Genomic DNA, 14,022 nt, shown 5'->3' with positions numbered 1-14,022 from the left:
AAAACACACCCACTTTATATCATTTAAATTTCCTTTTTTTTACTTAATTGATAAATCTAGAAAAAACCTAACTAAAAATAATTATTATTTTTTTAAACAAAGATATAATAGTTATTATCTTTTTATTCCCTTTTTAAAAAAAAGAATAATAAAATAATATATCTAATAAGTATTTAACTTTTTTTTAAAATATGTTAGTTGATTTAAATTTATAATATTCTATTAAAACTTCAACTTTTGCTTTGGTTTAATAGAAAAGATCTAATTATTAAAATAATTTGATAAATTAGATTGTTAAAAATTATTCAAATCTAAACACTTGACTTTTTTTAACTTATTAAAATCTTTTCATAATTAAATATAAAGGACATTTTATGGTTAATTTATTAGAATATGATTTGTTTACGTTATACAAATTTCAAATTGCTAGAAAATACTTAAAAAATATTTTGTCTTATTAATTAGCTTTTCTTTATGAAATTATAAATGTTATTATATAAACACTTAAAAATATGTTTTAACTTCTAGATTCTAAAAAAAAAAAACATTTAAATTATCTAAATGCAAATCAAAAATACAATTATTCTAAATAAACTAAAATACATTTAACATGTTTATTTAAATACAAAAATACAAAAAAAGGATTGTACACAATATATTTTTTTCCGTAACTACGAACTACGATAACTACGAACTACGATAACTGCGAACTACGTGAACTCACTAAAACACACATCAACATACAAAAATAATGGTGTACAATCCCATAAAAAACACCAACAAACCATACGAACTACGTTGACTCTGATCCTCCATTAAGGAGGTACATAGGCATTCGGACAACCGAAACGAGTCCCCTTTCCCTAAAATATAATTTGTCTGTAGGTTTAAGATTTTATTCTTTACCCTACTATTTAACCACAAACTATTTACCATAAACCTTACCCAACCCGAGAGCCATAAAAAACCTTAAGGAAGGATTAAGGGTGCCTAACACCTTCCCTTAATCCTAATTTCTCGACTTACCTAGAATTTCTTTATTTAGGTTTTCTCCCGTATTTCCCTTATCCTTAGGATAGAATAAATATAGGTTGCGACTCTGTTATTTAAGTTATAAACTTAAAATTTAAAGCCGGTCGTAACAGCTGGCGACTCTGCTGGGGACCCTTAAAGCAGAGAAGCACTTAAGGTTTGGGCCATGTCTCTTTTTGTTTTTAGGGTTTATGGAGTTATTTATTTTATGGTTTATTTTATTTTTTTTATTATTTGACAAAAATAAATATATCTTTATTATAGTTTGTATATAATTACCTGCCTATGTTTTTATTTATTCTTGTTTAATATTGGGGAATTATCATATCTATGTTTGTTAAACCTTAAGTGTGGGGATTGTCATTAAGTAAGAGGAGACTTGCATCGCCTACGAGCTTTAGTGACAATTCCACTCAGAGTGGGCTGAATTTCGAGAAATATCTTAGACGAGGCTAGACCTTGTCGAGGGTAGGATGCGGAATTTGGCTGATCTCTCTGGGAACCTACCCCTAAAATTCGAACCTCATGGACAAAAAAGCCCTTTCAAAAAGAATCCGACGAAACAAAAAGTTTCAGAGGGTATGAAAGAGCACCATGAGACCCTTAGAATTAAACCACCTTTGGGAAGGGTAGAAAATTCGTAGGACGAACTTATGAACCTACGTACTAAGGAAAATTTTATAATAAGAAGTCATCCCGAGAGGGGCATTACTTGGTAAATCTAAGTCTACGTAGGGTTACCTCCTACGAGTATCATCCCATAGACTCATAAGGGTATTATTTCGCTTAACCTGGATCCCTAGCATGTAGGGATTCCCTCTTAATCTGAAATTGTCTATAAGACCTCTCAGATTTTAGTTTAAGTGGACGTCCTTTTGTCCCTGAATGCACAACATGTGGCCTCATGATGGCCACGTGATGAGGAGACTCTTGATGGATCCCCGAGCGCTCGCATACCGCGTATCCTCAATCAATATTCAAACCTAGTCATTCGTTCGTTAGACTTTGAATCTACACCCTCAGATATTTCTTCTGAGGGCCATTAGATTTGAAGCGAGCCGTCCATGGGATTTATTGACGCCAATAGGCAATCCAAGCCATCCGTTCATTAGACTTTGAATCTACGCCCTCGGATATCTATTTTGAGGGCCATTATATTTGAAGCGAACGACTGATGAGATCTGGTGACCATCTTGAACGGTCACCATGTGTTCTTTCCCACGCATTCCCTAGCTTGTAGGGGTTTCCTTTGTTTATTGCAATCCCTAGCCTATAGGGATTCCTTTTGAAGATCTTGTTCTTCCCATGAAGGAAATCTTCGTTAATGCACGTCACATGGCCTCCTGACGGCCATGGGATCTGGCGTCTGTTGAAATAGTCACCAGGTGCTATCTTCTACGCATTCCCTAGCCTGTAGGGATTTCTTTTGTTGTGTCATAGTCGCTAGCCTGTAGGGATTTCCATCTATCTAGCATAATCCTTAGCATATGTTGGTTTCTTTCCTCGTATCACACATTGTCTTACATTCATACATTTGCATTTGCATTTCCACCATCGCCCGTGTCCAACATTTGCTATGCTAGCTGATTTCCCAAGACCCGTGAAGAAACTCGAAAGGTATTAAACTGTGGAGAGAGGAAAATTAACTATTGGAGATTCAAATGAGCTTGGTCCTACGAATAGAAAAGGCCGCCCTTCACTATACAAGCTACATGCTTACGCCTACACATACACCCCAAATTCAATTATCATTGGAGATTCCCCTGCATCGAGATCAACTGCCTTCTCAACAAAATTGGTATGCCCAAGGAAAATCAAAGATCACCCTTTACTTCTACAAGTCAAAGAACTAAGAAGTAAAACAAAGTCATTGGATCAACAAAGGATAATGTCCCTAGGATCAATAGGTTTTATCATTTCAAATTGTAATTTCTATGATCGCTAAGTGTTATTTGGTATAAACGTTGTACCTTTCGATTAATAATTCTAATAAAATAATCATGCATGTTTTGAATGAAATCCATTCGTTTCACTCTTTCGTATCTATGAATATCAATACTTTTCCATTATCAACTTTCCATTTTCACTTTTAACAAACTTCAAGGGAGAATGAAGAATTAAAATAACTAAATTGGCTGACGTATGCTTTCAATGTTAAGACCTTAGCTGACGATGTAAGGCATTGTTTCAATTCCTAAACACGTGGAGAAATAAGGAGTTAATCCGTAGTCAACCCCCTCGAGCCAGGAGTTGGAGTTTGTTTCTATTTTTCAAATAAACTTTAATTTTAACCAGGGGCAGGGTAGACTTCGATTAATTCAATGATGCATTCTTGTCTCAAGAGAATCAGCCCATCTATGCAAAGGTTCAAGCACACCCATTATCTCACAATCATCATCTAAAGTCAATGAAACCACAAAGATGAAGCTCTCGAAATCAGCATGGCAGTCAGAACGTTCAAAATGAAAAAAAAGCAAAAGAACGATTTCAAAAAAAGAGGAGGGCCCGTTAAGTCAAAAATAAAACTTAGGCAAAAAAAATCAGGGCATCCCGATGGACCGCTAATTCAAAAGAATTGGTTCATGCAAAAATAAGGGATTAAAAACAAGGAAATAGGAGAATAATCTCGTGACTGCCATCTCAAGAATCATCTAAGCTTATCATCAACGTTTGAACCTTATATACACTCCTTGTTTATGAGACTACAAAAATTCTCTTGGAGACTGGACGCATCTATTGGATTAATCGAATTTAGGATTGGAGAATATCAAGGAGAATGGGGTGGACTAAATAAATTTTGAGCCATATATCCTTTGTTTCTTAAACCACGAACCACGGCCACGATATAACATTCAAAAGCCCTAATTGAAGCAAGGTTAACTTTGAAAGCATACTCGGCAAAATTTGTGTTATACTGACTCCCATGTTTGTTAATTATTGCTAATCACTTCGTTTCTTCAAACATCAATCTCTAATCATCCATTTCTATTTCACAACGAACTTCAATTTCAAAACTGGCATGTGCATAACTAAGAGTTACTTCTCAAAGGGTACAACTTTATCTACGAAGAAATACTTAGCATCAAGGAGATCTCGAATTTGGTCATTTCCAATAAACTCCTAAATAGGGGAACCACATCTAGGGGGTTCTCCTAATCATGGGCAAAATCCCAATGATTATAGGGGCACATAATCAAAAGATCCTATTGACTAGGGGCATTCATTCTAAGATTCAATCAACATGGGTCACATCTCTAATCAATAACAATCAGGGGCATATCTTTCAAAAATCCAAATATTGGGGCAGTTCATATCGAATTGATATCACGCCTTCCATATCCTGGAGATCGAGGGCAGGCCTTTCAACTATCAAGTGTTGGGGCAATGCATATCAAATTCGTATGATAAGTGATTCTAAGTCAAAGGCGTGGAGTATCTCAAAAATCAAAATAATTGGCTAGACATCTCAAATGCATACAACAATAAAAACTACGTCCAAGCTCATATCAAAACAAATCTATGCAAATACCTAACAAATTGGGGCAAGACATACTGCGAAAGGGAAAGCTATCCTCATATTTTTACAATCCCCAATAAGTCTCTCTCCTACATCTGCGATCTTCGAGTTTAAAACGAGTATCAGGAAATCATGCTAGCATAACACCCTACCGTCGTATGACAAACAACCTTGTTACATTAGTAACCTCTCTATGCCTTCGTTATCCACGACCCATAATTGGGGCATCATTCAAACATACTTCAATCATGCATTCATCAAAGCACTTCGCCATTGCGTCAAGTCATACATATCATTTCATTCATTTGATATAGCATAAACCTAACTTTGTAGAGCCCAAATCTTTATTGGCACTTTAATATCCATGCCCAAGTCACGCATTACATACATTGGTTGATACATTACACCACACCTTTTCAGGTAGTCTTCTTTAAGACAAATCTTACAATCCTTTCTAGGAACCTCTTCAGGTAGTCTTCTTTAAGACATTATTTTTCTAAGAACCTTTCTAGGTAGTCTTTTCTAAGACATTCATCGTCCTTTCCAAGAACCTTTTTTAGGTAGTCTTTTTTAAGACATCCCTTATCCTTTTCTAAGAACCTTTTTAGGTAGTCTTTCCGATAAATTTTATCCTTTCTAAGAACCTTTTCAGGTAGTCTTCTTTAAAACAAATTTTCATATCCATTCCAGAAACCTTTTCAGGTAGTCTTATAGAAGACATTACTTCGTTTCACTCGTTACATCAATCAACATATGCATGAGCATAAACATTATCCATACATACAAACATGCATAGACATTACACGTATTCAGACCGACACACACAATACGATTCACCTACGAACCTACGATATAACTTTGCACATATAGTATGTGCAGCACCAAGTTATCTATTTATATACTTCTTACCCTAAAGGTTGCGTTAAGAAAGTATAAAATCAGGATCTGAGAATGCTTGCTACCTTTTTAGCAAGTTAATCCTGAACGCATAAATCAGGGTCTATGAATGCTTGCTACCTTTTTAGCAAGTTAATCCTGCACGCATAAATCAGGATCTGAGAATGCTTGCTACCTTTTTAGCAAGTTAATCCTGCACGTATAAATCAGGGTCTGAGAATGCTTGCTACCTTTTTAGCAAGTTAATCCTGCACACATAAATCAGGATCCGAGAATGCTCGCTACCTTTTTAGCAAGTTAATCTTACACGCGTAAATCAGGATATGAGAATGCTTGCTACCTTTTTAGCAAGTAAATCCTACACGCGTAAATCAGGATATGAGAATGATTGCTACCTTTTTAGCAAGTTAATCCTGCGCGCATAAATTAGGATCTGAGAATGCTTGCTACCTTTTTAGCAAGTTAATCCTACGCGCATAAATTAGGATCTGAGAATGCTTGCTACCTTTTTAGCAAGTTAATCCTACGCGCATAAATTAGGATCTAAGAATGCTTACTACCTTTTTAGCTAGTTAATCCTACACGCGTAAATCAGGGTCTGAGAATGCTCGCTACCTTTTTAGCAAGTTAATCCTGAACGCATAAATTAGGATCTGAGAATGCTTGCTACCTTTTTAGCAAGTTAATCCTACGCGCATAAATTAGAATCTGAGAATGCTTGCTACCTTTTTAGCAAGTTAATCCTGCGCGCATAAATTAGGATCTGAGAATGCTTTCTACCTTTTTTAGCAAGTTAATCCTGAACGCATAAATCAGGATCTGAGAATGCTTGCTACCTTTTTAGCAAGTTAATCCTGCACGCACAAACGAGAATCTGTGAATGTTTGCTTCATCAGTCCCTAGACTTTGGCAAGTTAATTCTTCATGTTTCCCCAACCCTATTGGATTAATCCTAAATTTGAGTTTGGACTCGCACCACTTACCCCCTAGGTTGCGGTAGGAGTGCATAATCTTCATTGAACATTCTCGACTTTATTATAAATATAGAGTCGACATTCGTACTCCTTACCTCGTAAGTGAGAATGAAGGAATAAAACATGTGACAAATGTATCTTGTGGCTATGAGTGTCAATCTTATAGCGAAATAGATATGTCAATTCACAAACCTCGGTATGGATGAATTAATTATCCATGCTTATTTGTCGGATAAATTTAGGGGTCTTCCATTATTTAATAACCCTCTGATCCGAAACGCGTGAGACTTATGTATTCTCACGCTCTTCAATCAAAGAGTAATTAAATAGGGGCAGCTGTCATACCCCAAAATTTACCCTATATTTTATTCTATTTATTTAATATACTATTATTATTATTATTATTATTATTATTCTTGTTTGTTTTTATTTAACTTTTAGAAGGTGTATAAATAAAAATATTAAGGGCTTAACTTTGTGATTGTTAAGTCCATTTCAAAAATTATTTTCTCCAAAGGGTGCATGCAAAATAGGGGTGTAAGTTGTTAAAATATTTCTTAGCCCATAGAATTAGAGCCCATATAGAAGTATCTTGTTTTAATATTTATCTTACATATAGTTATTTAACTAATTGATTAATTTAATAAATTACCTTTTAATTATTTATTTTATTAAAATATTGGTTCTAGTTATATAAGTTTTAAAAAAAAGAAAAAAAGGAATAAACAATGGTCTTTGACCTTTTCAAATTAAAACAAACTAATTTTCTAAATTTAATCAATTTAAAAAAATATATTTATTAATGATGAAAAATGGCCAAAAATTGGTAAGAAAAGGGGACGCTTATAGCCTTGTTTTTAGGCTAGAATTTTGTATTTTTAATATAATAATAATAAACTAACATAAAAATAATGACTTTTTCAATGATAAAAATTACCACTATATTAATTATTATTATTAATATTAACAGCTTTATGATTAGTAAAGAAAATTATTAAATTGTTTAATATTAATTTCAGATATTTATTTAATTTTTATTTATTTATCAAACAATTGACTAAGTAAACTAACCCTAACCCTGTTCATCTTCTCCCCCGAAGCCACCTTCACCTCACACAAAAAAATTTTCTTTAATCAATTCGAATCCAAAACATTAAAATCCGGAATCAATAACAACAAAAAATTCAAATCAAGATGGAACAAGAAATAATTTCGTATTAAAAAGCAAGATACAGAAAATCGTTCAAAATTCATTACAATTACAAACAAATCTCTAAATCCAGAAACATTTTGAATCAAAATCAAAACTTATTAAACACTAAATCAAATCGGACTGAGACATTAAAAATGTATCGAATCTGCAATCAAAGCTCTTAATCTAATTTCCTAAATCGACTAATCCTAAAAAGCTCTATAAATTAAAATCTGAAAATCTACAAAAAGGGGGGTGAAAATTAATAACGAAAAGAAAACGAAAGGAAAATTGAGACGGAGAAAAAGTAGATCGGAGAAGCCATTGTTGCACCGTCGCTAGCACCTGAAAGAAAGAAGAAGGGTTAGCCGCAAAAACCAGGGGATAAATCGTAAAGAATTTCTGGAAGAGGTAAGATCTAAAAATCACTTAGCTTAGGGAATTTATCGATTTGCATGCGTGCCCGTATTTGATTGTATCTTGTATTCTTTCTGGAAATTTAACTTAGGATTCTAAGGTTTGAGGGTTAGGATTCATAGGGTTATTGGGGAGAAGATGAAGATCTTCATCTTGTTTTAACGTTCTGGGTTTATGGGATTTAGGAGAGAGAATGAAGGAAACCGAGGAGAGAGAGGGGAAGATAAAAAATGGAAATGAAATAATAGGAAATGGGAGAAGTAATTCCCTGCAGCCACCCGATCAGCGCCATGTGGCCTTCTCATGGCCACATGGTTTATACAAGAATTAAATTCTGTATACGCCTCTTACCATGCTCCTTCGTTCAAAAACACATGCAGACTGTTGGATCGTCCTATTCTAAATCTACGTCCCAGATTGTAATTCTGTGAACCATTAGATTTAGATCAAACGATCACGATTCCGCAATCCACCGTAAATACCATACGTACGCCTTTATTTGTCCAAACAGACCTTGAGTCATATTGGGCCAGGCCTATAATATTGACACCCCTAGAAATTGCTTAATAATATAAAACACACCCACTTTATATCATTTAAATTTCCTTTTTTTTACTTAATTGATAAATCTAGAAAAAACCTAACTAAAAATAATTATTATTTTTTTAAACAAAGATATAATAGATATTATCTTTTTATTCCCTTTTTAAAAAAAAAAGAATAATAAAATAATATATCTAATAAGTATTTAACTTTTTTTTAAAATATGTTAGTTGATTTAAATTTATAATATTCTATTAAAACTTCAACTTTTGCTTTGGTTTAATAGAAAAGATCTAATTATTAAAATAATTTGATAAATTAGATTGTTAAAAATTATTCAAATCTAAACACTTGACTTTTTTTAACTTATTAAAATCTTTTCATAATTAAATATAAAGGACATTTTATGGTTAATTTATTAGAATATGATTTGTTTACGTTATACAAATTTCAAATTGCTAGAAAATACTTAAAAAATATTTTGTCTTATTAATTAGCTTTTCTTTATGAAATTATAAATGTTATTATATAAACACTTAAAAATATGTTTTAACTTCTAGATTCTAAAAAAAAAAAACATTTAAATTATCTAAATGCAAATCAAAAATACAATTATTCTAAATAAACTAAAATACATTTAACATGTTTATTTAAATACAAAAATACAAAAAAAGGATTGTACACAATATATTTTTTTCCGTAACTACGAACTACGATAACTACGAACTACGATAACTGCGAACTACGTGAACTCACTAAAACACACATCAACATACAAAAATAATGGTGTACAATCCCATAAAAAACACCAACAAACCATACGAACTACGTTGACTCTGATCCTCCATTAAGGAGGTACATAGGCATTCGGACAACCGAAACGAGTCCCCTTTCCCTAAAATATAATTTGTCTGTAGGTTTAAGATTTTATTCTTTACCCTACTATTTAACCACAAACTATTTACCATAAACCTTACCCAACCCGAGAGCCATAAAAAACCTTAAGGAAGGATTAAGGGTGCCTAACACCTTCCCTTAATCCTAATTTCTCGACTTACCTAGAATTTCTTTATTTAGGTTTTCTCCCGTATTTCCCTTATCCTTAGGATAGAATAAATATAGGTGGCGACTCTGTTATTTAAGTTATAAACTTAAAATTTAAAGCCGGTCGTAACACATACACATCCAAAAGGATGGAAATATGAAATGTTGGGCTTTTTATTCTTCCACAGTTCATAAGGAGTCTTATTTAGAATAGGTCTGATAGAGATTCTATTCTGAATATAGCATGCAGTGTTTATTGCTTCTGCCCAGAAATGCTTAGCCATATTGGTTTCATTGATCATGGTTCTGGCCATTTCTTGCAGAGTCCTATTCTTTCGTTCTACAACTCCATTTTGCTGTGGAGTTCTAGGACAAGAGAAATCATGGGCAATACCATTCTCTTTGAAGAATTCTTCAAAGGATCTGTTCTCAAATTCACCACCATGATCACTTCTGACCTTTATGATTTTACACTCTTTTTCAGATTGAATCTGAATGCAGAAATCAAAGAACACTGAATGAGTCTCATCCTTGTGTTTCAAGAATTTTACCCACGTCCAGCGACTATAATCATCTACGATGACTAATCCATATTTCTTTCCTCTGACAGATGCTGTTTTGACCGGGCCAAACAGATCAATGTGCAGGAGTTCTAATGGCCTTGAGGTAGAAACAACATTCTTGGACTTGAATGCAGGTTTGGAGAACTTTCCCTTCTGACATGCTTCACAAAGAGCATCTGATTTGAATTTCAGATTAGGGAGTCCTCTGACGAGATCCAGTTTGTTAATCTGAGAAATCTTTCTCAAACTAGCATGACCTAATCTTCTGTGCCAGACCCACTGCTCTTCAGAAACAGACATAAGACAAGTCACCTTCTGACTCATAAGATCTTGCAGATCTGTCTTATAAATGTTATTCTTCCTCTTGCCTGTAAATAGGATTGAGCCATCCTTCTGATTTACAGCCTTGCAAGACTTTTGATTAAAGATTATATCATAACCATTGTCACTCAATTGACTGATAGATAAGAGGTTATGTGTTAATCCTTCTACAAGAAGTACATTAGAAATGGAAGGAGAGTTACCAGACTTTATAGTTCCAGAGCCAATTATCTTGCCCTTCTGATCTCCTCCAAACTTGACTTCTCCTCCAGACTTAAGCACCAGGTCTTGGAACATAGACCTTCTTCCTGTCATGTGTCGTGAGCATCCAGAGTCCAGGTACCATGACATGTTGTGCTTTGTCCTTTTTGCAGCCAAGGATATCTACAATAGGAATAATCTTATCCTTAGGTACCCACATTTTCTTGGGTCCTTTCTTGTTAGATTTTCTCAAGTTCTGATTGAACTTGGGTTTGACATTGTAAGCAATAGGAGGAACAACATGATAATTTTTAATATGAGTTTCATGATATTTCCTAGGTTGTGTCACATGCTTTTTGGTGTGTGTTATGTGAAAACTTTGAGCATGTGAAGTGTGCCTAATATCATGGGAGTGGCCATACTTGAACTGATCATACAATGGCTTGTATGTGAATTTCATTTCATCAACAGGTTCAAGTTTGTATGGGGTTTCACCCTCATAGCCAATGCCAACTCTTTTGTTTCCAGACACAGCATATATCATAGAAGCTACCTGACTTCTGCCAATACTTCTAGATAAGAACTTCCTGAAACTTAAATCATATTCTTTCAGAATATGGTTTAGACTATGAGTGGATTTTTCTGAATCAGAAGGAGATCCAACATCATTGGATAATTTTAAAAGTTTTTCTTTTAATTCAGAATTCTCCAACTCAAGCTTCTTTGTTTCAAATTCAAATAGCTTTTTCAGCTTTTTGTATTTGAGACTAATCTGAGACTTGAGTTCCAGAAGTTCAGTTAAACCGGAAACTAACTCATCTCTAGTAAGTTCAGAAAATACCTCTTCAGAATCTGATTCTGATGTAGATTCTGATCCGTCATCTTCTGTCGCCATCAGCACACAGTTAGCCTGCTCATCTTCAGAGTCTGAATCATCTTCTGACTCATCCCAGGTTGCCATAAGACCTTTCTTCTTATGAAACTTCTTCTTGGGATTTTCCTTCTGAAGTTTTGGACATTCATTCTTGAAGTGTCCTGGCTCATTGCATCCATAGCACATGACCTTCTTCTTGTCAAATCTTCTGTCATCAGAAGATTCTCCATGTTCAAATCTCTTTGAACTTCTGAAGCCTCTGAACTTCCTTTGCTTGCTCTTCCAGAGTTGGTTTACCCTTTTGGAGATCATGGATAGTTCATCTTCTTCTTCAGATTCTGATTCTTCAGGATCTTCTTCTCTGGCCTGAAAAGCGTTAGTGCATTTTTTGATATTTGATTTTAATGCAATAGACTTACCTTTCTTTTGAGGCTCATTTGCGTCCAGCTCTATTTCATGGCTTCTCAAGGCACTGATAAGCTCTTCCAGAGAAACTTCATTCAGATTCTTTGCAATCTTGAATGCAGTCACCATAGGACCCCATCTTCTGGGTAAGCTTCTGATGATCTTCTTTACATGATCAGCCTTGGTGTATCCCTTGTCAAGAACTCTCAATCCAGCAGTAAGAGTTTGAAATCTTGAAAACATCTTTTCAATGTCTTCATCATCCTCCATCTTGAAGGCTTCATACTTTTGGATTAAAGCGAGAGCTTTAGTCTCCTTGACTTGAGCATTTCCTTCATGAGTCATTTTCAAAGACTCATATATGTCATAGGCCGTTTCTCTGTTAGATATCTTCTCATACTAGCATGAGAGATAGCATTCAGCAGAACAGTTCTGCATTTATGATGATTCCTGAAAAGCTTCTTCTGATCATCACTCATTTCTTGCCTTGTCAGCTTTACGCCACTGGCATTTACTGGATGTTTGTAACCATCCATCAGAAGATCCCATAGATCACCATCTAGACTAAGAAAGTAACCTTCCAGCTTATCTTTCCAGTATTCAAAGTTTTCACCATCAAATACCGGCGGTCTAGTATAACCATTGTTACCGTTGTGTTGCTCAGCAGAGCCAGATGTAGATGTAGACTTTACAATTTCATCAGCCATCTTTTACTGAAGCGCTTTTCTCTTCCTGAATCTTTTCTAAACACGGTTAAGTGCTGGCACCTTAGAACCGGCGCTCTGATGCCAATTGAAGGATAGAAAAACACTTAGAAAGGGGGGGGGGGTTTGAATAAGTGTAGCTTTAAAACTTGACAGATAAAAATAAATTGCACAGTTATTTTTATCCTGGTTCGTTGTTAACTAAACTACTCCAGTCCACCCCCGCAGAGATGATTTACCTCAACTGAGGATTTAATCCACTAATCGCATGGATTACAATGGTTTTCCACTTAGTCAGCAACTAAGTCTTCCAGAGTCTTCTGATCACACACTGATCACTCCAGGAACAACTGCTTAGATACCCTCTAAGACTTTCTAGAGTATACTGATCCACACGATCACTCTAGTTACAACCTGCTTAGATAACCTCTAAGACTTCCTAGAGTATTCTGATCCACACGATCACTCTAGTTCCTTACAACTTAATGTAATCAATTCTAAGAGTATTACAATTGCTTCTTAAAAGCTATAATCACAAACTGTGATATTTCTCTTAACGTTTAAGCTTAATCTCACTAATATATTACAACAGCAATGTAGTGAGCTTTGATGAAGATGAAGATTCTGAGCTTTTGGTTTATCAGCGTTTCAGCAAGTCTTTTTGAATAATCTTGTTCAGAGTCGCTAACCTTGCTTCTCATCAGAACTTCATATTTATAGGCGTTGAGAAGATGACCGTTGAGTGCATTTAATGCTTTGCGTGTTCCGTACAGCATCGCATTTAATGTTATACGCTTTTGTCAACTACCTCGAGCCTTGTTCACGCTGTGTCTACTGACGTTGCCTTTAATAGCTTTTAACGTTCCTTTTGTCAGTCAGCGTAGCCTGCCACTTGTACTTCCTTCTGATCTGATGTTTGTGAATACAACGTTTGAATATCATCAGAGTCAAACAGCTTGGTGCATAGCATCTTCTGATCTTCTGACCTTGAAGTGCTTCTGTGCGTGATACCATCAGAACTTCAGTGCTTCTGATCTCATGTTCTTCTGATGCTTCCATAGACCCATGTTCTGATTCTGCTTCGACCATCTTCTGATGTCTTGCCAGACCATGTTCTGATGTTGCATACTGAACCCTTTGAGACAAAGCTTCTGAGCGCTGAATTATGCATACTCTTTATATATTTCCTGAAAAGGAAATTGCATTGGATTAGAGTACCATATTATCTTAAGCAAAATTCATATTATTGTTATCATCAAAACTAAGATAATTGATCAGAACAAATCTTGTTCTAACAAAGATAAGGGTGATAGAGACTGTCCATGTCTCTCATTCCAA

The sequence above is a fragment of the Vicia villosa genome, linkage group LG4 (assembly GCF_029867415.1).
Source record: "Vicia villosa cultivar HV-30 ecotype Madison, WI linkage group LG4, Vvil1.0, whole genome shotgun sequence".
Lineage (NCBI taxonomy): Eukaryota > Viridiplantae > Streptophyta > Magnoliopsida > Fabales > Fabaceae > Vicia > Vicia villosa.
This window is presented reverse-complemented; position numbering follows the sequence as displayed.